Source organism: Ambystoma mexicanum, chromosome 5q (assembly GCF_040938575.1).
Source record: "Ambystoma mexicanum isolate Mex_15411 chromosome 5q, UKY_AmexF1_1, whole genome shotgun sequence".
NCBI lineage: Eukaryota > Metazoa > Chordata > Amphibia > Caudata > Ambystomatidae > Ambystoma > Ambystoma mexicanum.
Window position 1 is genome coordinate 457,213,802 of NC_090933.1, and position 24,027 is coordinate 457,237,828.

The following is a 24,027-nucleotide window of genomic DNA, read 5'->3' on the forward strand; positions in this document are numbered from 1 at the left end:
TAAAAATAGGCTCACCTTTTACTGGTGTCAATTGAAGCAGATCTCCAAAAACAATAATGTGTTTTCCTGCAAAGAGCTCTTCATAGTCTGTTTTGAGTACTCCTTGTAATCTGAGGTGAATCAAAGCTAACATCAGGTTGGAGACCATGCTCACTTCATCTATTAGTAGCATTTTCATTTGTTTCAATACTCTGCGTAATTCCATTGCAGCTTGTGGAGAAAGTTTGTAATAGTCTAATTTGTTCTGGTGTTCTACTGGTAATAGTAGTAATCGGTGTAATGTAACACCACCTATGTTGTAGGCAGCTAAACCTGTGGGGGCAGTGACAACAGCTGACAGTTTGTTGTTTGTCAATTGTTGAAGGAACTTACTAATGATTTTGATTAGGAATATTTTGCAAGAACCAGCTTCACCACTGACGTACAGTAGTATAGGTTTATAATTATGGCAGGAACATTCTTTATTTTCATGTTTTATACCATGTGCAATTTGATTTGTTACTTCCTTAAAAATGCTACTTTGCTTATTGTTTAATTTTGATTGTAGTACAGTTAAGTCTTCCTTATCTTCATACTGACACATGGGGGCCGATTCATGAAACAAACGTGCGCCGAAAATCTTCGCGCAAGCATGCGCAAGCGGAAAAAAACAGGCGCAAGCGCACGCGTGCGATTCATGGAAGTCCCTGCGCGTGTTCACCGCGGGATGTGCGCCAAACCCGTGCATGGCGCACAAGTCACTGCAACATCGCGAAAGGCGTGCGCGACGCGCACAGTGAAAGCGCACAACCTCAGCGCACACACCAGAAAGTGGGCGGGACATGGGGTGTAACGCGCGGAATGGGGAACAACACGCGAAAAAAAGGGCGTAACTGGGGATGTACTGCAGGGAAGCAGACGGAACGCCCACACGCATTCGAACCACACGTATTCATGGAATCGAATAGGGCAAAGCCACGCACAGCCAAAGACACGCACAAGCTGAAACACGGCCACCACACGAAGGCAGGCGGTAGAGTCCCAGCGCATCAAAAAAGTGGCGCGCGGGAAGTTAAATACGCGATTGAGCGGGGTACGTGGATTTCAGGGGTGCGCGAGAAATTCTACACGCGATTGGCCTGGTTACATGTATTACAGGGGTGCGCGAGAAAATCTACACGCGATTGGCCTGGGTACGTGGATTTCAGGGGTGCGCGAGAAAATCTACACGCGATTGGGCTGGGTACGTGGATTTCAGGGGTGCGCGAGAAAATCTACACGCGATTGGCCTGGGTACGTGGATTTCAGGGGTGCGCGAGAAAATCTACACGCGATTGGCCTGGGTACGTGGATTTCAGGGGTGCGTGAGAAAATCTACACGCGATTGGGCTGGGTACGTGGATTTCAGGGGTGCGCGAGAAAATCTACATGCGATTGGCCTGGGTACGTTGATTTCAGGGGTGCACGAGAAAATCTACACGCGATTGGGCTGGGTGCGTGGATTTCAGGGGTGCGCAAGAAAATCTACACGCGATTGGGCCTGTGCGAGTGGGGCAGTGTATTACGTGGGTGTGCGAGAAGTTGAAGAGGTGAATTGCCAGTGTGGGTCCTCCCAGGTCTCCCCTCTACCCCCTCCACGACCTCTGCAGGCAGCCCACACCACAGGGGACTACCCTGCACCCCTGGTCATGTCCCGCAGGCAGCCCATCCACCATGGGCATGCCCCCCAGCCAAGCCACATGTCCCCTTGCACCCCCAACCCCCAGCACCGTGGGGCACCTGCCAGCAGGCCCCCAACCATGTCCCACTCATGTACCCTTGCACCCCCACCCCCCAGCACTGTGGGGCACCTGCCAGCAGGCCCCCAACCATGTCCCCTTGCACCCCCACCCCCCAGCAGGCCCCCACTCATGTCCCCCTGCACCCCCACCCCCCAGCACTGTGGGGCACCTGCCAGCAGGCCCCCAACCATGTCCCCTTGCACCCCCACCCCCCAGCAGGCCCCCACTCATGTCCCCCTGCACCCCCACCCCCCAGCACTGTGGGGCACCTGCCAGCAGGCCCCCAACCATGTCCCACTCATGTCCCCTTGCACCCCCACCCCCCAGCAGGCCCCCACTCATGTCCCCTTGCACCCACACCCCCCAGCACTGTGGTGCACCTGCCAGCAGGCCCCCAACCATGTCCCACTCATGCCCCCTTGCACCCTCACCCCCCAGCACTGTGGGGCACCTGCCAGCAGGCCCCCACTCATGTCCCCTTGCACCCCCACCCCCCAGCACTGTGGGGCACCTGCCAGCAGGCCCCCAACCATGTCCCACTCATGTCCCCTTGCACCCCCACCCCCCAGCACTGTGGGGCACCTGCCAGCAGGCCCCCAACCATGTCCCACTCATGTCCCCTTGCACCCCCACCCCCCAGCACTGTGGGGCACCTGCCAGCAGGCCCCCAACCATGTCCCACTCATGTCCCCTTGCACCCCCACCCCCCAGCACTGTGGGGCACCTGCCAGCAGGCCCCCACTCATGTCCCCTTGCACCCCCACCCCCCAGCACTGTGGGGCACCTGCCAGCAGGCCCCCAACCATGTCCCCTTGCACCCCCACCCCCCAGCACTGTGGGGCACCTGCCAACAGGCCCCCAACCATGTCCCACTCATGTCCCCTTGCACCCCCACCCCCCAGCACTGTGGGGCACCTGCCAGCAGGCCCCCAACCATGTCCCACTCATGTCCCCTTGCACCCCCACCCCCCAGCACTGTGGGGCACCTGCCAGCAGGCCCCCAGCCATGTCCCCTTGCACCCCCACCCCCCAGCAGGCCCCCACTCATGTCCCCCTGCACCCCCACCCCCCAGCACTGTGGGGCACCTGCCAGCAGGCCCCCAACCATGTCCCACTCATGTCCCCTTGCACCCCCACCCCCCAGCAGGCCCCCACTCATGTCCCCTTGCACCCCCACCCCCCAGCACTGTGGGGCACCTGCCAGCAGGCCCCCAACCATGTCCCACTCATGTCCCCTTGCACCCCCACCCCCCGCCAGGCCCCCACTCATGTCCCCTTGCACCCCCACCCCCAGCACTGTGGGGCACCTGCCAGCAGGCCCCCAACCATGTCCCCTTGCACCCCCACCCCCCAGCAGGCCCCCACTCATGTCCCCTTGCACCCCCACCCCCCAGCACTGTGGGGCACCTGCCAGCAGGCCCCCAACCATGTCCCACCCATGTCCCCTTGCACCCCCACCCCCCAGCAGGCCCCCACTCATGTCCCCTTGCACCCCCACCCCCCAGCACTGTGGGGCACCTGCCAGCAGGCCCCCAACCATGCCCCACTCATGTCCCCTTGCACCCCCACCCCCCAGCAGGCCCCCACTCATGCCCCTTGCACCCCCACCCCCCAGCACTGTGGGGCACCTGCCAGCAGGCCCCCAACCATGTCCCACTCATGTCCCCTTGCACCTCCACCCCCCTGCAGGCCCCCACTCATGTCCCCCTGCCCCCAGGTCCTGACGAAACGCAATCATGGCAGTAATGGGCAGCATACCCAGCACAAACACCCAGCCAAGGATTGCATCCACCCACATAGTAGATGCAATTACATGATACAACCCCAATGGCAAGTATGTAAATGAACACATGTCCGTCACATACACAATGGGTGCAAGTGAATGTCAAAAACCATATCATGACATGCATGAAACCAATGAGAAAATACCACAAATGTAAGTAATAAATATATGTATTAAAGATGAAAATGAAGTAAAGAAATAAAACACACAACAATGGGGATGACAAAACAAATGGTCCATGTCCGAGAACTAATAGAAAAAATCAAAAAACAAAGGAATCCAAAAACTAATGTAGTCCAAAGAAAAATAATGGGGGGAAAAAATAAGGAAAAACCATTGCCTCATGGTGAACACAAATATAAATCCAACAAATGTTTTCCAAACATCAAACTATGTACAAGAATATCCCAGGGTCCATGAGCCCAACACCATAAATGAAACCTACTACTACTAACTAATAAAAAAAATATATACAGAAAAGCGGCCATTGTCCGAGCGGTCCAAAAAAAACTTAAAAAATGAAGGAAACCTAACACTAACTAACTAAAGAACTGTATACAATGGCAGCGGGCAAGTCCTGCGGCTCACTCTGTGATGTTGCCGGCCAGGGCATCATCGAACTCCATGTCGATGTCCCGGAGGCGGGACTCTGTCCTGGCCCCGAGGTCTCGCAGGGACAACCCCGTGTCCACCTCAAACTCCCTGCGAGCTTCCTCGAGGCACTCAGCCCGCCTCAACGCCCGACGCATGGAGAACTCCGCCCTGACCATGGTGAGCCGCTCCTCTTCCGTCCGCTGCCGCTCCGCACCTATCCGCTGGACCAACTGCTCCCACACGGAAGACACTGCCATCCCAGGGTTCTCCTGCCCTCCGGCCGATGCCTGCCCCTCTGATCTTGATGGCCCCGAGCCATGATGCCTCCCACGTCGAGCCTGCTGCTGCCTCCGACGCCACTGCCTCTGCCAGCACGACGGCATCCAGGCTGATGGAATCCACCAATGCCGTCGTGCACGTGCCCTGCCAGATGATGCCGGCACATCCTCCATCTGCAGGGGGACAGTTGCTGGTGTGTCCACCCCTGCTGGACCTTCGACTCCCGACTGTGGCAGGGATGGGGTCCCCACCGAGCTGGCTGCGTTGGTCGGGGCAGGTCCACAGGGGGCCCTGGTGGCATCTGGGCCGGAAGACAGCATGGAGCACGACTGGCGCATAGCCTCCACAGAGGAGGAGAGGGTCGCCAGAAGGCCACACACATGTAGGAAACCCCCGACCATGGCGGCTCCCAAATGGTTCACGTACGCACGGTGCTCTTCGTGATGATGTGCATGCTCCTCCCGGGAAGCATGCACCTCATCACGAATGCCAGCCGTGCGCAACGCGACACCAATCAGGACCCTCTCCACACTGCCAGGGGTCCCCTCGTCCGCAGGTAGAGGAGTGTCAGATGACATGGACATCTCCCCTACCTGCGGACGGGCCTGGGATGGGGCATCCCTGCTGGTGCATGGTGGTGCAGTCACAGTGTCAGGGACAGTGACATGCACAGGCACCTCCACGTCGACCTGTGCTGCCTCCTGCCCCTGGCCCTGGACTGCACCACTTGCACCAGCGGGGATGCCCCCACCAGGCCCCATGTGTGGCTCAGTAGCGGCCTCCTCCCCCTCTGTGGAAACCACCAACCTGGATGTCTCCACGCCGTCTTCCGCCGGTGCAAGCCCCTGTGGGGGCTCACCCACCCCTTCCGCTGCAGCAGTGCCGGCATCCCCGCCGCTCTGCTCCACAGCGCCTTCTCCGCCCTCTTCTTCACTTGCCACTGTGTAGAGGGAGACATAGAACACAAGCATCAGGGTACTGTACAATGGTCCCCTAGACAGGAAGCAACAGCAGATGAGTGGCACTGTCATACATCACTTCCATCATGTCCCTCCACAACACATGGGTCAGTGCAGGCAAAACACATACAGTAACAGGCATGGCGCAGGCCATGGACATTGGCATACATGACCAAGGGACTCATGATTCATACAATGTTGGTTTTAAACTCACATGCATCATGGGTCTTGCCATCACATGCACACACCTCACCGTAGTTCCATCCATCTGGCCTCGTACACCACAGACGCAGTGGATACAAGGATGACTAGGCTGCATCAGTGAATCTGAACATTGTCACAGACATGTGTCATGCATCCATGGCAGTTACAAGTCACAGACACGCAGGTCAGACACACACACATGGACACCATACGTGTACATGGGACCAGCACCCATCCCTCACCCCCACCCATGTCCAGGAACAGAGACTGCCATGCTTCCATGTGTCCATTCCGCACAGAGCCCCCCATGTTGCAATAGAACACATGTACCAACCATGTGGTTCACACATCACTGTACTCACATGCCTGACCATGATGTCCCTGCACACACACATACGTACATGGCCTATGTCACACATACAGGCAGGTATCAGACAACCAGCACACTGCAACATGCCCTGTCTCACACAGTAATGCTTGGCCACTTACCAGCCAACTCCAGATGGGTCTGCCTCCGAAGGATCTGGGCGTGGAGCGCTGGGTCTACGCGTTCCAGGACCCTCATCTGGATGTCACTCAGGCATGCCCAGCCCCCCTCCGCGAGGCGCCGGGCCTTATTGAGGGTCCTGGACCTCAAGTCCTCCCAGCGCTTCTTGATGTGCTTGATGTCGCGGGTTGCCACCCCCTCCGCGTTGATGGCAACCACTACATCGTCCCAGATCCTCTCCCGTCCTTCCTTGTTGGCGCGTGGTCTTCCGAAGAGGGCATCATAATGCCCCAGGACATGCTCCACCAGGACACCAACTTCCTTCTCACTGAAGCTGGTGGCCCTCTGCCTCTCTGGCTGGGGGTCGCCACTGGTCTCAGATGGTGCTTGCCCCGACATGGCGACCCCCGAGGCAGGCTTGGGTGGGCAACTGGGTCCTGGGGCTGGGCTGTGGAGCGATGGTATCCCAGTCGGGAGTCTACTGTTCCAGCAGGGGTGGACACAGCAACTGGACCCCTGCAGATGGAGGATGTGCCGGCATCATCTGGCAGGGCACGTGCACGACGGCATCGGTGGATTCCATCAGCCTGGATGCCGTCGTGCTGGCAGAGGCAGTGGCGTCGGAGGCAGAAGCAGGCTCGACGTGGGAGGCATCATGGCTCGGGGCCATCAAGATCAGAGGGGCAGGCATCGGCCGGAGGGCAGGAGAACCCTGGGATGGCAGTGTCTTCCATGTGGGAGCAGTTGGTCCAGCGGATAGGTGCGGAGCGGCAGCGGGCGGAAGAGGAGCGGCTCACCATGGTCAGGGCGGAGTTCTCCATGCGTCGGGCGTTGAGGCGGGCTGAGTGCCTCGAGGAAGCTCGCAGGGAGTTTGAGGTGGACACGGGGTTGTCCCTGCGAGACCTCGAGGCCAGGACAGAGTCCCGCCTCCGGGACATCGACATGGAGTTCGATGATGCCCTGGCCGGCAACATCACAGAGTGAGCCGCAGGACTTGCCCGCTGCCATTGTATATAGTTCTTTAGTTAGTTAGTGTTAGGTTTCCTTTATTTTTTAAGTTTTTTTTGGACCGCTCGGACAATGGCCACTTTTCTGTATATATATTTTTTATTAGTTAGTAGTAGTAGGTTTCATTTATGGTGTTGGGCTCATGGACCCTGGGATATTCTTGTACATAGTTTGATGTTTGGAAAACATTTGTTGGATTTATATTTGTGTTCACCATGAGGCAATGGTTTTTCCTTATTTTTTCCCCCCATTATTTTTCTTTGGACTACATTAGTTTTTGGATTCCTTTGTTTTTTGATTATTTCTATTAGTTCTCGGACATGGACCATTTGTTTTGTCATCCCCATTGTTGTGTGTTTTATTTCTTTACTTCATTTTCATCTTTAATACATATATTTATTACTTACATTTGTGGTATTTCTCATTGGTTTCATGCATGTCATGTTATGGGTTTTGACATTCACTTGCACCCATTGTGTATGTGTGTGTGACGGACATGTGTTCATTTACATACTTTCCATTGGGGTTGTATCATGTAATTGCATCTACTATGTGGGTGGATGCAATCCTTGGCTGGGTGTTTGTGGTGGGTATGCTGCCCATTACTGCCATGATTGCGTTTTGTCAGGACCTGGGGGCAGGGGGACATGAGTGGGGGCCTGCAGGGGGGTGGGGGTGCAAGGGGACATGAGTGGGGGCCTGCTGGGGGGTGGGGGTGGTGGGAGACATGGTTGGGGGCCTGGTGGAGGCTGCACCTGGTGACTGGAGGGGTGGGGGTGGTGGGAGACATGGCTGGGGGCCTGCTGGCAGGTGCCCCACAGTGCTGGGGGGTGGGGGTGCAAGGGGACATGAGTGGGGGCCTGCTGGCATGTGCCCCACAGTGCTGGGGGGTGGGGGTGCAAGGGGACATGAGTGGGACATGGTTGGGGGCCTGCTGGCAGGTGCCCCACAGTGCTGGGGGGTGGGGGTGCAAGGGGACATGAGTGGGGGCCTGCTGGGGGGTGGGGGTGCAAGGGGACATGAGTGGGACATGGTTGGGGGCCTGCTGGCAGGTGCCCCACAGTGCTGGGGGGTGGGGGTGCAAGGGGACATGAGTGGGACATGGTTGGGGGCCTGCTGGCAGGTGCCCCACAGTGCTGGGGGGTGGGGGTGCAAGGGGACATGAGTGGGGGCCTGCTGGGGGGTGGGGGTGCCAGGGGACATGAGTGGGACATGGTTGGGGGCCTGCTGGCAGGTGCCCCACAGTGCTGGGGGGTGGGGGTGCAGGGGGACATGAGTGGGACATGGTTGGGGGCCTGCTGGCAGGTGCCCCACAGTGCTGGGGGGTGGGGGTGCAAGGGGACATGAGTGGGGGCCTGCTGGGGGGTGGGGGTGCAAGGGGACATGAGTGGGACATGGTTGGGGGCCTGCTGGCAGGTGCCCCACAGTGCTGGGGGGTGGGGGTGCAAGGGGACATGAGTGGGGGCCTGCTGGGGGGTGGGGGTGCAAGAGGACATGAGTGGGACATGGTTGGGGGCCTGCTGGCAGGTGCCCTACAGTGCTGGGGGGTGGGGGTGCAAGGGGACATGAGTGGGTCATGGTTGGGGGCCTGCTGGCAGGTGCCCCACAGTGCTGGGGGGTGGGGGTGCAAGGGGACATGAGTGGGGGCCTGCTGGGGGTGGGGGTGCAAGGGGACATGAGTGGGACATGGTTGGGGGCCTGCTGGCAGGTGCCCCACAGTGCTGGGGGGTGGGGGTGCAAGGGGACATGAGTGGGACATGGTTGGGGGCCTGCTGGCAGGTGCCCCACAGTGCTGGGGGGTGGGGGTGCAAGGGGACATGAGTGGGGGCCTGCTGGGGGGTGGGGGTGCAAGAGGACATGAGTGGGACATGGTTGGGGGCCTGCTGGCAGGTGCCCCACAGTGCTGGGGGGTGGGGGTGCAGGGGGACATGAGTGGGGGCCTGCTGGGGGGTGGGGGTGCAAGGGGACATGGTTGGGGGCCTGCTGGCAGGTGCCCCACAGTGCTGGGGGGTTGGGGTGCAAGGGGACATGAGTGGGACATGGTTGGGGGCCTGCTGGCAGGTGCCCCACGGTGCTGGGGGTTGGGGGTGCAAGGGGACATGTGGCTTGGCTGGGGGGCATGCCCATGGTGGATGGGCTGCCTGCGGGACAACACCAGGGGTGCAGGGTAGTCCCCTGTGGTGTGGGCTGCCTGCAGAGGTCATGGAGGGGGTAGTGGGGAGACCTGGGGGGACCCACACTGGCAATTCACCTCTTCAACTTCCCGCACACCCACGTAATACACTGCCCCACTCGCACAGGCCCAATCGCGTGTAGGATTTCTCGCGCACCCCTGTAATACACGTACCCAGGCCAATCGCGTGTAGAATTTCTCGCGCACCCCCGGAATACACGTACCCAGGCCAATCGCGTGTAGATTTTCTCGCGCACCCCTGTAATACACGTACCCAGGCCAATCGCGTGTAGATTTTCTCGCGCACCCCTGAAATCCACGTACCCAGGCCAATCGCGTGTAGATTTTCTCGCGCACCCCTGAAATCCACGTACCCAGCTCAATCGCGTGTAGATTTTCTCGCGCACCCCTGAAATCCACGTACCCAGGCCAATCGCGTGTAGAATTTCTCGCGCACCCCTGAAATCCACGTACCCAGCCCAATCGCGTGTAGATTTTCTCGCGCACCCCTGTAATACACGTACCCAGGCCAATCGCGTGTAGAATTTCTCGTGCACCCCTGAAATCCACGTACCCAGGCCAATCGCGTGTAGAATTTCTCGCGCACCCCTGTAATACACGTACCCAGGCCTATCGCGTGTGGGAACACCCGCACACCCCTGAAATACACGCTCCCCGCTCTGCGTTTGCTTCTGCCCTTTGCGCTGGATTGGGGATTTTGATGGCTTTTCCCTGCGCGAGGGGCGTTCTTGGGGGCGTAACTGACGCTGCTTCAGGGTCGCTGCGCCACTCTGCGCCACGGCTGGTTGTGGATGTTGGAATCCATGAATACGCTGTGCGCCTGAATGTGTTTCGGCGCACGCGGCTGGCGCAGACTACCGCACGCGCACACTGTGCGCCAGCCGCGTGCGCACTTGTGCGCCGAATTCTATGAATTGGCCCCATGGTGTTTTCTACTTCTATCATAGCTAATTCTGCCTCATTTATTATTAGTGGTTCTCCCAGTGGTTCTTGGCTTCCTGTTACAGAAGATTGACTACTGTCAGGGGTGTCCTTATCTAGTTGGGCTTGGAGTTCTTCTTCGTGTTGCTGTTCATTGTGCAACATTGTTTTGTACTGTGTAAAGTTTACATCAGTTATAGTGCTTTCATTTGCTTTGAAAGCATCCTCATATGAATCATAGTTATATAGTAATTGTTCTTCTTTTCTCCATGGTTTGAAGAGTTGAAGCAGGGACATGTAATATACTTCTTTATGTGGAGTAGTCTTTAATGACAATTTGATATGATTAATTAAATTTGGTTTAGTGAGTTTAACTAAGCTGCCTTCACAGTTTGTCACTCTATATGTACCTTTTTTTTCATCAGGTTTCATATTATTTTTGTATGTGTAGTTTTGGGCTATGTGGTATAGACACATGTTTTCCAAAGTATTACTTCTGTTTGGGTAGTATGTGTCCAATAAATTGTTTTTTAAAATGTCTTGGCTGTTGGGATCATGTTTGGCTATTGTTTCTATATCTTCATATGATTTTAGAACTATTTTTCTATATTTAACTGGACCAAGACTTAGCCATACTATATTTTCAGATTTACCATACAATGCAGTACCAGTTAAACAATCAGCTGCTTCATATGATCCACATTCTCTATGGGTGAGCATTTTATGCCCAAGCTGTATCATTTCTGAGATACTGTTTTATCTGATGACAGTTCATTCCAGAGGTCTTGGAGCTCTGTCTTTTCTGCTTTAGATAGGTATGCTGTGACATATCGAGCAACTGCAGTCGAATTGTCTGCAATGTACCGCACATTTATGTTTGCATTCCATAAGTGGGCAATGATTGCATTATAATCATTGATATATTTTTTTTCTTCTGTTCTTTTTATGTAATATGTATTTTTAGGTGACTTACCTTTAACACTATGTCTAACTGAAGACATGAGGTTGCTCACTTGACCTGTATTTGTAACTGGTCTTGGGAAACCAAATCGGCATTTGGTGTAGTATTTCCCTTTGTTTTTGTATTTGCGACGACAATATTTTCCACATTTGTGTCTTTGAAATTGTAAAATTTGTGCATGAAGATCACTATTTGTGGCTTCTGATGGAATTTCACAAGTGACATATTTTTCAATAAACTGTAAAACAGTGGCATCACTGTCTTGACCAAATTTAGGAGCATCTTTAATCCATAAAAGCATGTGGATATGTGGTGCTCCTCTGGCTTGGTATTCTTTTCTCCAAAAGAAGTGTTGCACTTCTCAAAGGGGAGGAACAGTTTTATTACAAATAATATGTAGCATAGCAATGAAGCGATGGTGAAAATATCTTGAAACATTAACAGGATCCAAAGAACAAAGTTCTCCAGGTGTTAGTATATCTATGTTTGTTTTGTTTTTATTTGATATGCGTAGGAAATCATGTAAATCTTCCCATGCATATTCTGCACAACTTAATGTAACAAACCAAGTGGGTGGGCCAAGGTTTCTGATTATACAACGTACATCTCCATGACGTCGAAACCAGTACTCTTTAGTACCACGCATATTTGCTAATAGATTTGTAATATTTGATTGTAAAACCTCATCCTTTTTGTTGCACTTTTTCTAATAATTGTGTAGCTGTCATATTTTGAAAGTGTGATCCTGATTTTAATATGTGTGCAACTCTGTAAAATAAAGTTGCTAGTTCACTTTCAAAGAGTAGGTGGAATTCCACATTTTGTCTAAATCTGGGATCTTCAGAATACATCCGTAATGAGCGGTATTCTGAAGCTGATATTTGAATAGGTCTATCATCATACCTTCCTCCTTTGCCAGTAGGAAAGAGTAGAGGAAAAGCACGTGCTTCTATACTTTTTTCCCATATGCTGATTGGCGATCCTTTTGTTTGACGCATTTGGTAAGTTTCTAGTACAACTTCTACGGTGTCATTACAGTGCAAAGGATGAATTGTCTAAAGTATTTGATATTGTAGCAGGATCTAGTAGCTCAAATTGACCAGCTTCTTGTGTTTCTTGAATTATTTCAGTTGTATCTTTCAGGTTTTCTAAAATATTAATTTCTTTGTAATATTCATTATTCTCTTTAAGATATTGGAAGGCTTGTCTAACTTTATATAAATCTACCAGCTGTTGCCATATTTTTTTGTCTTTTGTAGGTACTTCATTTACTAAGGTAATTAAAGATTGCTGCATTGGACGTTGCACTCCTAGAGTATGCACATTTTCTTTTAGATCTAATGGTAAATAAACTACTTTTCCATGAATGCCTTTTACCAATTCAGAGGGAGGTAATTTTGCTGTTTTTGGTTGAAGGCGTATTATTGCTTGAAATGGGTGTACTGTTTGAATAATGATGCTCTCATATAAATTAAGTTGTTGTAGGGGTTTTGGTACTGGGTATAATTCCAAATTATTTGTGATAGCACGTGAAGGAGTTTGGTTGTTGTCAAGTTTTGTAGTGCAGTAACTGCAATGTATTAAGGGCTCAGTTATTTCATATTTGTTTTCTGCTACAAGGTAGAGAGCAAATTTAAACCATTTAGAATCTTCATTGTCTTCTATTTTGTATGAGAGGTCTACAGTTTTTGTGTTACTTTTATAAAAAGTTCTACGGCAACATACACATACATGGTTTGGTACTTCAGCTGATGTACTTTTAAATTTTAGTATTTCTTTTTTGTATGTGTTTAGCAAAAGGTTGCCATGTGTAGAATTGTTGCTTAATTGGTTTAAAGCTATTTCATTCTGTAAATGGCTTTCACTTCCAAAATATTTTTTCTGAATATAGTGAATTTCTTCAAGTAGGTCTTTTGCTGTACCATGTAGAAGGGTGTTATTTAACTTTGCTAGTGCTAAAGCAGGACTTTTAGCATAGTACAGTTTATAGACTAGATTTCTTATAGTTGAATGATATGTTGATATCCTTTTGATATCATGGAAAGTGGTTTTACAAGTAGGTCCTGTAATGCAGGCCAATGAATGTCCTTGTAGTCCTTTGTGCTTGAGCACTGGACAGGTATCCATATTTTGCAGTAATTTAATTTTGATTTTGTCTTTGCTTTTTACATATTTATTGAGGAATTGGCGTAAAAGATTTGAAACATTGTTTGGGAATGTTGCACATTGACGTGCATGGCCATTTGTACACTAGACGTTCTGATTCAGTTGAATGGAGGGGTAATTCTAAGTTTTCAGGGCATACTTTTGTAAGGAGTACTTCTTATTCCATTATGGTATTATTCACTTTTTCATAACCTCGACCACTGCTATGTATGGCAATTGTATTTGTTTGCTTTTGTTTGCATGCTTCTTCATTAAAATATGGTTCTGTGCTCGTAGTGTGATTCCATTCACCTGCGCAGATACTTAAGAAGTTCTTTCTGTTGACATTTCGCTTATTGAGAAGTCTTTTTTATAATTTAGTTATTAGTTTTGTTAGTGGTTTCATTTTGTTTAACAGTAACATAAATAACTTTCTTTTGAGAAGAATTGCACTGTCCATCAACGCTTCTAAGATTAATTTCCTACGATAGGTTTTAAGCATTGAACCTGATTTATCTCCTGTTTTTATAAGATTTTGAAGGACTTTGTAAAGGTACATTTTGGCTAAAATACTTTTCTTTGTATGCTTACTTTGCACTATATTAAAATTTGAAGAAGTAGTTTTATCTGTAGCGATAGTTGATTTTCTGGTAATTGTTTTTTCGTTTGTTTTACATTTTGATAGAGGAGGCAAAGTTTTTGTACTTGAAACTTCTTGTGTTTCACTAAATGACTGTATTAGCTGTTTTGTTTCAACTTTTTTTACAAATTCTGCTAGAGATGGATGCTTATGTTGGACACTTTTATTTTCATTTGCTGTACTTTTGCGTTGCTTTCTACGGACTTGACATTTGGTAGGCATTCTTTAGGGGCTGTTGAAAAAAATAAAGAAGATATGGGTTGGGGTGTTCTGGAATGTATGTGTGCTGTGTGCTTGAGTGTTTGAGTAAGATGATAAAGATGTATGTAATGGTGTGCGATTGTGCATTGGAAACTACAACTAGTAGGGATAGGTATTCTTGAATTCATGTGTTACTAAACTGGGGTTCAGATGATAAAGAAAAAGTAAGCTACTGGTGTGGAAAAGTACAAATAGTTAATCTAATGTATACAATTAAAACAGTTGTTTGTTCTATAATATGAAAATTGTAGCGGTTCAGTTGGGTAATTTGTGTGTCCAAAAATAGGAATTTGTGGGCCATTCTGGCTGTAAATCGCTGTTTAAGACATGGAGATTTTTGGAAAAAATGGTACACAATCTCTATTTTTAGGCACCGGAATAGCTTGTATTAAAGTTATAGTATGTTTGATTAATAATACAAATATTATGGTGATATTCTACTTACTTTTTTTCTTAAATTAACAGGTAACTTCTTAGTTCTTCTTTGTTCTTCGAATTTGGCTGCTTCTTTTCAGGAGACTGGTCTTCACTGCAATTGTAAAAGCTTCAAATTAGTAACTTTGTTTGTATATAGCGCTGTTTTTAATTTAGATATTGATTTTTTTAATCGAAATCCACAGTGCCTTCTTTAAAACCATTAAACTAATATATTTACATAAGATACATTGCATCAGTTCAGTACATATGATATGTTCTTAATGAACAAATTGTATTGAATGACTAACGGTAGCAAAAAAAAATATCTTTATTATGTCTAATATACCAGTGAATACCACTATTTCTGTAAGTAAGCTGTTCTAGGTAATAGTGCCTCAATGTCATGTCTAAATTAAAGTAATTAAGTAAATAAATAAATAAAAACAAAAAAATATGAAATTGTATAAGTATTTTTTTAAAGATTTAAACATAGATTGTGCTTGCATGCAATTTTGTTTGAATATATGTAGTCTATATATTTCATTTAAAAAATGTTAGTTTAACATGATTTGAGTGTGTGTGTATAAAGAAAGTAAATAGTATAAATGTTTATAAGTGATAGTTGATTTTAGGAAATTGAAAAAAATACAGTAAATTCATTTTACAGATAACACAAGCTAATAGTCTGTTTGAAAATGTGTTCATCTACTGTACAGAAAATATGCATACCTGAAGTTTGTGTTCATGCATATGGATATGCATGGAGCTGCAAGTAGAAATCTTGGAGACTTGTACAGTATTTCTGGTAGATGGCGCTTGCCAATGATATGACACTTGTACTCAGAGAGATTCAAAGTACATTTGCAGTGCTGATCTATGATGATGCAGTTAGATGTAGAGGTCTTGAATGTGATTGGTGCATGGTCATGTGATTTCTTAGCTACATCTAATGAGGGAATGGCAGAGAGAGTGAAGTGGAAATGGTAGAAGGGCTGTTCATGTTACGATATGTCCGCGGACATGGCGGTAGTTCGCGGACATCGGGAGTTACATCCGGGGATTTTTGGGTTCAGAATTCATGCAAATGAGAATAAGCACTGAAAGGGATTGGTCAGGAAAGTTTAGTGGGTGTGTTGTGCCAGGAGAGAGTTTATCAGATACTCTTTTTGCTGAGAGAACAAAAGATAGCTATGGCTGTGTGTTTCAGAAAACAGATTGTTTGGATTTTGGGAGATTTGTGGATATATTGATTGAAGGTGCATGCAGAAAGCTGTGGAGTAGCTGTAGATCTTGGATTCCCACATGTGGAAGTACACTGGCATGGAGTACGTGGAATGAAGTGGTTGGACTTTCTACCTCTCTGTGCTACTTTGGAGACAGAGCAACATACAGACATAATTGTAATTCATTGTGGAGGGAACAGTTTAGGACATGTGACTGGAATTTTTTTTGCAATTTGCTATGAAAGAAGGACTTGGGAAGGTTATGGACATGTTTCCTAATTCTCAAGTGATATTTTCACGGATTGCGCAGAGACAAATGTGGCTTCATTCTTCTTCATTTGGTCCACAAATGGAAAAAGCAAGGCGCAATGTCAATAAGGCTGCTTGTGCCTTTCTAAGAGATTTTTGCATGTCCTCTTTTCACAATGAAAATATTATGTTTCATAGTACATACATTTTTCGCAGAGATGGAGTCCATCTTACTTATGCTGGCAATCAGATTTTTCTGAGAAATGTACAAAATGCATTGCAACCTTTTTTGGAATTACAACCATTTTGAAGTAGGTGTTAAGCATTTATAATTTTTGACTTACAAACACCTCCCATAGGCTCTTTTCAGAGCCACCACTTCCTCCCAGAGAAAATTGCAATGTTTGTGATGGGGTAGCAACCCAATTTTTTAAATGTTCGTGAACTGTCCGCGGACTTCTAAAAAATACAAAGGACCCTGCTTCATTTATTTTCACTTCTATTTTTTAACTGTGAAAGGCGGCTCTGAAAAGATTTTTGATATTTTGTAGTTTTTTTTGTTTTTTTATACATGACACACTATGAGAGGAGGGTAAAGGAAGGTAAAGGGGGGACACCAACCACAGGGATAAGAAAGGGCGAGCTGAGAGAGGAAGATGTAGAGTGGGTTTTATTTGGGTAGTGAGCAGATCTTTTCGTGCTCTGAGACGATAGTCTCAAAAGCACAACAAAGTCGCTCCCCCCTGCAGAGTACTTTGTCACAGTACATACATACAACTGTGACCCTCGAAAGGTAAGGGTCATCAGCATTCTGTATGGCCTGTGAGGCAGCTTGAGGAAGACGCTGTCCCACAGAGGTGTTCCTTGTGGTGACAGGATCAGAAACAGAGGATGAAGTAGAGGAAATCAACCTGCTACGTTCTTCACAAGGTACAACCCTGCGAATAGCCCCAGAGTGAAATGACCTCAGGTGTCGCTTCATAGTAGTGGTCCCAAAGCTGTACTTACCGCGCTTCCCCCGACTGAGTATCATTTTGCATTCATTGCAGGTAACACGGTTCGCACGAGCCTTAGGAACATTCCAATGAACGGTAAATAACCGCCACACCCAAGACTCACGCCTAGTGCGGGTAGTAGGGTTTTCCTCTACCTCATTCTCATCATCCTCTTCTTCCTCCTCCGCATCCTCGCTCCTGTTCCCCTCTTCAGGCCCTTGGGGAGGTGGTGGTGGTGGAGGGGGTGGGGGTGGTGCTGAAGCAGGTGCAGCACCAGGTGGCAGTTCAGCAGCCAGGGATGCCATCTCCATGATGGTGTAATCTGCAGGTGGCAGCAAAAATCGCTGTGTTTCAAAGAATAGCCAGAAACACAATGAGAATAAGCTCTAGAGCGTGGTCTTTTATAGGGGTGCTTGTGCGCAGTCCGTGGACATGCGCGCTGTCCGCGGACAGATCGAACACAAAAAAAAGTTTGAAAAGTTTCAAAAGGTATGTAGAAACTCAGGATTATTATGTGCCATGGTGAGATTTTATTGAAAAATATTATGGATTAATTGAAAATGTACTTTTAATTTGTTTGGGGACCCGAACAGTGTCCACATTCAGAACACGCGATCAGCGTGGGCACGGTCATATGATCCGTTCGCGAACAAGTCCGCGAAGGAAGCGCATGTCCGCAGGACACCAAATGCACAGAGATTGGCTAGCGCATGTGCGTTGTTGTTCTACGGACACTGTTCGGGTCCTGAACTAATTAAAATTGCGCCACACGTGAAACGAACATTTCAGGACACTGCGTGTGTTCTTAGAACAGTTTAAATTTGCTAGCGAACAGTAAGGACAGATATAGTGTTCTTCAGGACACGTTCAATTTCGTTTATGTACGAACATTTCAGGACACCAATTGTGTTCTTAGAACATTTTCAACTTGCTAGCGAACAGTACGGACAGGTATAGTGTTCTTTAAGACACCTCCATTTTCGTTTAATTACGAACAATTCAGGACACCGCGTGTGTTCTTAGAACAGTTTGAATTTGATAACGAACACTACGGACAGATATAGTGTTCTTTAGGACACTTTAATTATTTTTTTTTACGAACATTTCAGGACACCGCGTGTGTTCTTAGAATAGTTTCATCTTGCTAGCGAACAGTACGAACAGGTATAGTGTTCTTCAGGACACCTCCATTTTCGTTTATTTACGAACATTTAAGAACACCTGCACTGTCCGCGGACACCTACATTGTATTTTTTTTTTAAAAAAACGAAACTATTTACAACACAAAATAAAAATTAAACTTTATTTAACATATATTCATAATTTTTGACAGAGAAGGTTAGGCAGAAACAGAAACAAAAACAGGAGAATTAGGGGTTTCATCATGATTGTTATTAGGTGAAGAAGGGATGGAAGTCTCATCAAAACGTTTTGGGTTATGGAGAGGGTTTGGGGATAATTGACTGGGATATGGTGAGGAGGGACAAGTACATGTGGGGCAATGTTACAAGGTTTTTGGTTTAAAATGATCTTCCACAAAAGTTTTAAAATTATTAAAATTAGTCAACAATAAATCCATTTTTTCTTCTATACTGTGAAAAGTGTTATCCATAACAGGTTTTTCTGAAGTATTTTCTATTTTGGCATGCTCTGTACAAATAAAATATAAATGTACACAAAATAATAATAATTAAATGGTTTATATTATAAAGTGTTTACCATTAGTTTCACTATCTTGTGACATTTCTTCATGTGGGAAATGCTCCTCTAGCCATTCCAGAGTGCTAGACATTTCTGTGAGAGAAAAAAAAAAAGATAATATTTTTTTTTATCTAATACAGACAGTTTATAAATATATGAATAGTGGCCATGTAGTTATGGTTAAGTTGCTGTTTCCAGAGGAAGAGCACTTTTTGCACGGCTTATAACTTCGCTCCCCCTGGACGAATCCTCGCCAAACTTTGCAAAAAAAAGTATATGGCCCACTCTGAATTTTTTGCAAAGTTTGGTGAGGATTAGTCCAGGGGGGCAAAGTTATAGTGGGGTCCCAAAACTTTTCTTTTTCCCATAGACTGAATGGGAAAAAAACTTTGCTCGCGCCTAAGGCCCAAACCGCTGGATGGCATTTCACCAAAGTGAGTAGCGGCTTGGTCCCAAAAGCGTGCTTTTGCAGATTTGGTGAAAATCCGTTCAGTAGTTTTTTTTAAAATGACCAAAAAATAGGTCATAAAAAATTAGTGATATCTATGTTCGGTCCGCAGACACACTTCCCTGTTCGCTCCGCGGACAGTGTCCTGATTGGCCAATCGGACATGCAACGTGCTCGCTGATTGGACGGCGTGGAGCGTGAGGCGCGTCAGATTTTTGGTAGCACCCGCTATCTTGGATTCGTTGATGGCCGCGCACAGTGCAGTGAAATCTGGTTTAAAATTTGTATTTAGTAGAGTGTGTTGGTATGTAAGAGTGTTTGGGAAGGGTGGGAGAGTATGAGATAGGTTAAATGTTGTGTTTTTTATGTGGTGGATGCTCTTGTTGTGTTCGATTTGTCTGCGGACAACACGGCTGTTCTGAAATGTTCTAAATAAACTAAATGGGGGGGTGTTCTGAGGACGCAATATGTGTCCATTTTGTTCGCAAGCAAGCTGAAACTGTTCTAAGAACACTCGCAGTGTCCTGAAATGTTTGTAAATAAACAAAATGGGGGTGTCCTGAGGACGGTGTCCGTATTGTGCTCTGGTAAGTTGAATGTGTTCTAAGAACACTTGTGGTGTCCTGAAATGTTCGTAAAAAAACAAAATGGGGGTGCTCTGAGGACGCTGTCTGTATTGTTCGTTGTGAAGTTTAAAGTGTTCTAAGAACACTCACGGTGTCTTGAAATGTTCGTAGAGGGTGTCCTGAAGACACTGTCCGTATTGTTCTCTGGTAAGTTGAATGTGTTCTAAGAACACTCGTGGTGTCCTGAAATGTTTGTAAATAAACAAAATAGGGGTGTCCTGAGGACGCTGTCCATATTGTTCGATGGGAAGTTGAATGTGTTCTAAGAACACTTGCGGTGTCCTGAAATGTTCGTACATAAACAAAATGGGGGTGTCCTGAGGACGCTGTGCGTATTCTTCATTGGGAAGTTGAATGTGTTCTAAGAACACTCGCGGTGTCCTGAAATGTTTGCAAATAAACAAAATGGGGGTGTCCTGAGGATGCTGTCCGTATTGTTCGTTGACAAGTTGAAAGTGTTCTAAGAACACTTGCAGTGTCCTGAAATGTTTGTAGGGGGTGTCCTGAAGACGCTGTCCGTATTGTTCGCTGGCAAGTTGAATATTTTCTAAGAACACTCGCAGTGTCCTGAAATGTTCCCAAATAAAAAAAAGGGGGTGTTCTGAGGACACTGTCCGTATTGTTCTCTTGCAAGTTGAATGTGTTCTAAGAACACTTGTGGTGTCCTGAAATGTTCGTAAATAAACAAAATGGGGTTGTCCTGAGGACGCTGTCCGTATTGTTCGATGGCAAGTTGAATGTGTTCTAAAAACATTCACAGTGTCCTGAAATGTTCGCAAATAAACCAAATTGGGGTGTCCTGAGGATGCTGTCCATATTGGTCTGTGGCAATTTGAATGTGTTCTAGGAACACTCGTGGTGTCCTGAAATGTTCGTAAATAAACAAAATGGGGGTGTCCTGAGGACGCTGTCCGTATTGTTCGATGGCAAGTTGAATGTGTTCTAAGAACACTCGCGGTGTCCTGAAATGTTCGTAGGGGGTGTCCTGAAGACGCTGTCCGTATTGTTCGCTGGCAAGTTGAAAGTGTTCTAAGAACACTCATAATATCAGCGGATATTAAAAGTTTCCATAGGCCATGGTTGAAATGTTTGACTCTATGGGTGTGATATGCTGCGGTGGGTGTGGCCAGGCAATGAGTCTGGGGTGCATGGCCATTTGGCCAAGCACCCAAGACTGTATTCCCTGGCCACAACCACCACAGCATATCACACTCATAGTTGCTTATAACTTTGAGTCAAAAACAAATTTATAAGGTACAAAGTTATAAGCCACTATGTGTACGATATGCTGCGATGGTTGTACTTATTATAATGTACTTACTGTTTGGTTTAGTATCTGGAGTACATGTATTTCTTGTTCATTTCTGTGATAAAAGAAAATAGCATGTTAGTATTAGTATTTTGTAATGACTTATTACATTGTATAATCAACATTTTTTTCATTTAGTAGATTACAAACCAGAGTACTGTGCAATTTGCTCAGTTTCTGTGTGTGTTGCTAAAATCCTTGGGTCTGTGGGAGAAAATAAAATCCATGTTAGATTAAAAAAAAACTTTTTCTGTTATGCTACAGTTTATTTATTTGTTTTCAGTGTTCACTTGTTGTTTCTGGCTAATGCTTTATACATTGGCTTGTTGCAGTTTTCTGGAGCAGTAACATATTATTTATTTGTTTGGATATTGTAAAATTTTGGAGCAGTTAGATACCAGTAGGCGTATTCTGTCTATTTTTTGACATATTTTAGTGGTATTGATTTATCTGTTTGGATATTGTTAAATTTTGGGACAGTTAGATACCAATTGTCGTATTCTAACTATCTATTTCGTGCTCTAATTTAGTGGTATTCATTTATCTGATTAGTTGTTGTAGAATCTTTGGGCAGTTAGATAGCTTTTGGAATATTCTAACAGTTTATATTTTTTTACTATAAGTTTACTTAAGGTTTAAGTACAGTTTACTTATCAAACTTTGGTTTTAAGAACATTAAATAAGCATTTGTAAGATTTGCTGGTAATCTCTGGTTTAGAGTAATGGTACTATCATTACATTCAAACCATCCACATTTCTTTTTTATATATGCAATGTAGTGCCCTGAATTGGTTGTGGCTCCTGCGTGGTAGATTATACCTATTGTTGTGAAGGTTTTCTTACCAAGTGATAATTGACCATGTATGAATCAGTCAGTTTGCAGTTGTTTTTGGTACCATCTGCATTGTAACGTAGAAGCATTAGTATTACGTATTTACTATGTGTTTGTATTACTAACGTGGAGCGATTATCTGAATTGCAGGTAGAGCATAATCTACCATGGTTTGCATTTTGTACAAGTTGCTGAAATGGAATGGATTCACAATTTGGTATTGATATATATATGAAGCGTTCATTGGGGATTTCTTTTGTGTCACATTGTTGCAGAGAGTGCATGTATGTTTCCACATGTATGAAATCTGGAAGATTTCATTTATAGGTATGTTTTTATTTTCCAGTGAGTTTATAGTGAATTTAACCATTCCAGCACAGTAGTCCAATTGTTGTTTTATTGCTGTCTTATTCCATAAATACTATACGTGTTATCAGGATTGTTTGTTGCATTTCTGTGAAGTACTATCATTTGCAAACACAATTGGTCTGTACTGTGTAAGTAAATGTTGTCAACAATTGGTGGCAATTGAAATAGAATATTCATTGCTACATTTGCGTAGCAACTTACTCCAACTATATTTGAGAGTTTAAATGGACCAGGTAGTTCTGTATCTGATTGATTTTTTTGTTTAGTTTGTCTTCCTTCTTTGATGAAGTACCTGGTTTACTTTCCCTAATGGGTTATTTTATGTTTGTGGTACTTGATGAAGTTTTAGTTTCTTTTACTCTCTTTGGAGGATTTGCAGTGACATCATGTTGCATTTCTGTTTGATTTAGTTTACTTTTACAACGTTTTACTTTTTGTGGTACAGAATATGTGTTTAGATGGGGGGTGTATAGTGAGCGAAGTCTATTGTATTCTAAAATGCAAGGAATATCGGAGTTTACTTTACTTGCATCAAAGTTGATTAGAAATGGACCGTCAAGTGTACGTAAGCGTGATAGTGCTACGTAGCTCATGCCTTCTTTAATGACTGTGTTACCAATGTCTATCATTGCTTTGTCTAGGGTAAGACCTTGTGATTTATGAATGGTGACTGCGTATGCAAGAGTTAGAGAAAATTGTTCTCTGCGTACATTCATGTCTTTGCAGAGAAGGAATCGAGCTGTTGAGCATCCTATCCTTTTTACTTCTGAAAGTTTGTCAAAGAGAATATTGACAAACTGAATTTTGTTGTCACGTGGGTATGTTTGAAAGCCAACAACTGTACCCAGAGCTCCATTACCTAGTCCTTGGTCCACGTCAAGATTTCTTTCAAGCATTACTCTGCAATTTAAGGATAATTCTAATATCTTTTCCAATCCTGCTGTGTTTGAGATTGATTTTTCCAAACTATTTAGTCTTGTTGTGGCTTGGTCACACATGGGTAGTGTCATACCATGTACATCTAGTTTGTCTGTGGTGCTAATTTCCATTATTGGTTGCATTTCTTTACTTAACATTATTTAATTGAATGTGAAACAGCTTGCAAGAGTTGCCGTTAAGGCCATACAATTGACATTTTTGTGGGCTAATTGTTCCATAACATCTGTAGCACATGCATTATCACCATAAAGTGCATGAATGTGCCGGGTTTTCAATATTGTTTCTGCTTCTTTAGAAAGTATACCAACTCTGATACTTTTTAAGATGTTGGTATAAGTGAGATCTGCAGATTGCCACATGTTTTCTGTTAATTCTCTGTATTGGAAATGTTGCCAAAGGTTGACATTTCTAATGCTGCCAACAGTTTTACGGCAGAGTTTGGGTCCAAATGTTTTAAAAATAGGCTCACCTTTTACTGGTGTCAATTGAAGAATATCCCCCAAAACAATAATGTGTTTTCCTGCAAAGAGCTCTTCATAGTTTGTTTTGAGTACTTCTTGTAATCTGAGATGAATCAAAGCCGCCATTAGGTTGGACACCATGCTCACTTCATCTATTAGAAGCATTTTCATTTGTTTCAATACTCTGCATAGTTCCATTGCAGCTTCTGTAGAAAGTTTGTAATAGTCTAATTTGTTTTGGTGTTCTACTGGCAGGAGTAGT